We start from the raw sequence: 4,300 nt of genomic DNA, 5'->3' as shown, positions 1-4,300 counted from the left end.
TATTTTTATTACTGGAACAAATATAGTTGCATTTTAAAAGAAACCTCAGATTATCAAACTGTGTGATTTAAAAATAATTGTTTCAATAGGAAGATAAAAATAAAGGCTAGAGTATTTCAGACTTGAAATACTAACAGTTGTCTTGGTCTGCCCATCAGACCCTCCTGTCTTCTGGTCTCAGCCTCCAGCCCCTAGACCACAGGGGTGAGTTCTGTCCGACACTGGGCAAATATATTATCACCACAGTGATTGGTCCAGGCATGCACATTGGCCCAAGATAGCCAATGGGAAGTCTTTCTCTTAGTCCTCTGCCTCCCCCTAGTTCTGCTTGCAAGATAAAGAGCTTAGCCTGGTGCTGTATATGACTATGGACTAATTGTAAGGAGAAAGACTAATGGTGGTAGGAGAGACTGAAGCAAACGCAGAGAAAAGCAGAGGAGAGAATGAGGAGGGAGACAGGAGGAGGCAGCGGGAGAGAAGAGTAAATAACTATGGGTGCATTTGAACCCTGGGTCCATGTGTACTCGGGGCCAGCTTCATCAATGTGCCTTTTCTTTTCTTCTTCTTCTTTTTTTTTTTTTTTTGAGACGGAGTCTCGCTCTGTCGCCCAGGCTGGAGTGCAGTGGCCGGATCTCAGCTCATTGCAAGCTCCGCCTCCCAGGTTCATGCCATTCTCCTGCCTCAGCCTCCCGAGTAGCTGGGACTACAGGTGCCTGCCACCTCGCCCGGCTAGTTTTTTGTATTTTTTAGTAGAGATGGGGTTTCACCGTGTTAGCCAGGATGGTCTCAATCGCCTGACCTCGTGATCCACCCGTCTCGGCCTCCCAAAGTGCTGGGATTACAGGCTTGAGCCACTGCGCCCGGCCCCACTGTGCCTTTTCTAGTTCAGCTATTGAGCCTGTAATTTTTCCTTTTTGGCTTAAGCTACTTTGAGTTGGATCAGAAGTGGGAACAGAGCAAGTCAAATGAGGCATTTGAGGAGCAAAATTGAAGGAGGCATCTTTACAAGCCTGACAGTGAGCACCTTCATACATTTCTCACCCTGAGCTCCTCACTGGCCTCCTCTTAGTCTTGACTGTGAGTTGAGTTTTAGTAACTTGTAACCAGACAAATTCTTGGCTAATATAAGCTCTACTTGTTATTTTCAATAAATCACGAATTCTTGGCTAATATAAGCTCTACCTGTTATTTTCAAATTGCAAGTTAAAAACATTATATTAGTTGATCCAGTTGGTCAAATACACCCCGATTTTTTTAGGCTGCATTATTTTAAATTGGGTACAAAGATCTTATTAACATATCACCTAGACACCATTTCACCCACTGCTTTTTGTAGGCTGCCAGTCTCTTGTCTGCCTCTTCAGCAGTGGTGAGGTGGATACCCTTTCCTCGGGAAAGAGAAATCCATGCTTTGTTGCCCTTGCCAATAACAAAAATGCTGGAAAGCCAGGTGGCAAAGCTGTTGCTGTTGGCATCTTTCACATGAACCACATCAAAAGATGCAGGGTGCCTCTCTCTGTTGGTGATCACACCAATTCTTCCTGGGTTCTCACCTCCAGTCACCATCCACAGGTTAACAGTGTCGAACTTGATGACATCAGTACTCTTGCCAGTCTCCAAATCAACTTGAATGGTGTCATTCACCTTGATGAGGGGATCAGGGTAGTGGATGGTGCCAGCATCATCGGTCACCAGATGAGGGATTCCTTTTGTACCCACAAGATTTTTTCTCACTTTACACAATTTGCACTTGGCCTCCCCTCAGCTGTAATACGGTGAATGGCAAAGTGATCCTGATGTTACAGATCAGATGGAAATTCTCTTTGGTTTGTCGATGATGACATCTGTGAATCCAGCACGGTAGGTTCTATCAGTTTGGACCTTGTCGTCAATCTTAATGAGCCGCAGCATCCAAATCTTTAGTTCGTCTCCAGTCAGGGCATACTTAATTCTGTTTCTTAGGAAAAATGATGAGGGGGAGACACACTCTCAGCTTGTGGGGACTGGTGGATGGATGAGGAGCAAACACACCAGTCAGTGTCCCCAGCATCCATTGCTTTGAGCTGCTACCACTTCAGATGCTTCTTGGGACCATAAGCCATGGCTACCTTAGGCATGGAAAGAAGTTCACCTTCCTCCCCTAAAGATTCAATGAACAGGCTGGGCGTGGTACCTCACACCTGTGATCCCAGCACTTTGGGAGGCTGAGGTGGGTGGATCACCTGAGGTCAGGAATTTGAGACTAGCCTGGCCAACATGGTGAAACCCCGTCTCTACTAAAAATACAAAAAATTAGCTGGGCGTGATGGCGAGTGCCTGTAATCGCAGCTACTCGGGAGGCTAAGGCTGGAGAATTGCTTGACCCTGGAAGGCAGAGGTTGCAGTGAGCTGAGATCGCACCACTGCACTCCAGCCTGTGCAACAAGAGTGAAATTCCATCTAAAAAAAAAAAATTAAATGAACATATCCTGAAGAACACAGGCCCACAGACAACTGGGTCAAAGTCAGTGGGTTTCTACAGAGGCTAAGAAAGTAGATGTGGCCCATTTCACAATTGCCAGCAACTGACGTGGCTCCAGCACCAGCGATTCATTAGGGAACGTGGTGTGTGTTGGTTGTAACTCAGTTGGATGTCATTTGTCACTTTCTCAGAACTCCTGTCTTTCTGACTTGTCTTATGGTTGGTGGAATAGATACAGAATTCATTTCCCCTTCTTTGGGCAGCAGTACCTGGGATAGTGCTTGTCACACAGAAGGCACTCAACACATATGTGTTGAATTGAACTGATCTGGTCACGCCTCACCCTAGACACATCTAACAATGGGGCATCACTCATTCTTGGCCAGTTGATGCTTTTCCTCCTCTGGCTTTGATGCTTAGCTCATGGGTGGACATGTGACCTGAAGCAGCCTATGAGACTTAAGTGCCAGGACTTGTGTTGAAACTATTGGGAAAGAACAGTCCTCTTCTTCTGGGGCTGCAAAGCTGTGAGACTGTGGGTCCAGTGACCTTTTTAATGATCTGGGAGTGACAGCCTAAGAATGGAGCTGGTGGAGCAGAGACAGAAAGATGAGTCCTGATTTTCTGAATTCCTGGATGTAACCAACTCTGTACTTTTCAGTTATTTGAGCCAACAAATTCTGTTCTGTTTGTTTGTTTTGCTGAAGTGAGCCAGAATTGGGCTTTTGCACTTGTCACTAAAGAACCCACATTAATACAGTCCATTTTTAAAATCTGCATATATGTTAGGATGCTCGTGGTGGTGGTACTTGCCAATGGCCAATTCACTGGGATTACACAATAAGGTTTATGATCTCACTTACAGGAAATCAGGCATAGAACACCTTCAGGCACAGTTTGATCAAAGCTCCAGCTCCACTTCTCTGTGATTCTCTTAGTTATGCCCCTCTCCATGTATTGGTCTTGGTGGCAGCAACATGACTTAAGCAGTTGCAACACATTCAGATTCATCAACCAGAGGCAGAAAAGGGGCTGTCTCTTCCAGCTTGTGCTGCTTAAGAGAAGCCCCTCAGCAGACTTCCCTTCACATCTCATTGGACATAACTGAATCACATGCTCATTCCTAAGCCAATCCCAGGCAAGGAGGATGAGACCACCATGTTCGGCTGGGACTGAGGCCAAGATCCACCTCCTCATAGCTTAGGTCCCATAGAGGGACATATATTTATGCATTCCTCTCCCGCATCTTCATTCTGCTTGCTCTTCAGGTTCTATCCCCTACCACCCAGACAACTTCCTCCCATTTTGAGGAAAAGCTCTTCATATGACCTTGTGCCCTTTCCAGCCACCATAATATTTCTCTACTTCCTTCCATCAGAGTTAGGTGGACCCATGGTTGGCAGAATTCACAGGAAGTTTCTGAGGTGTGTGGAAAGGCTCTATGTTCAGGAGAGGCAAAGGCTCTGGGTGGCAGAACCAAGACCAAGGAGGTGAAGTGTTACAGATTCAAGATGGCTGACAATAAACTCCTTGAGAGGCAGTGAGCTCTCCACCAAGGGAAGTGTTCAAGCAAAGTCTGGATGGCCCTCTGTGAATCATTATAGAAGGACTTCATCTATTGGGAGTGAGTTTGGACTGGATTTGTTCATTCATTCATGTATTCAGCAAATATTTATTGAGCACCAGGTACTATCCTGAACACTGAGAATATGCCTGCATTTTACAAGCCAAGAACATAAATAATAATGAAAAGGAGAATTCCTAACCTGCCTACAGCAATTTCCCACACATTAGCTTATCTGGGCCTAGGGCAGTCCTGTGCAGAAGGCAGAGCTATTA

The 4,300-nt window shown here is 45.7% G+C and overlaps 1 pseudogene; it reads right to left on the bottom strand.

Annotated features, from left to right (window-relative positions):
* Positions 1 to 986: 986 nt before the first annotated feature.
* LOC101026602 lies at positions 987 to 2,229 on the bottom strand (annotated as a pseudogene).
* Positions 2,230 to 4,300: the final 2,071 nt, after the last annotated feature.

The sequence above is a fragment of the Papio anubis genome, chromosome 1 (assembly GCF_008728515.1).
Source record: "Papio anubis isolate 15944 chromosome 1, Panubis1.0, whole genome shotgun sequence".
Lineage (NCBI taxonomy): Eukaryota > Metazoa > Chordata > Mammalia > Primates > Cercopithecidae > Papio > Papio anubis.
The sequence above is the reverse complement of the archived record's forward strand: the minus strand, read 5'-3'. Positions and strand labels throughout refer to the sequence as shown.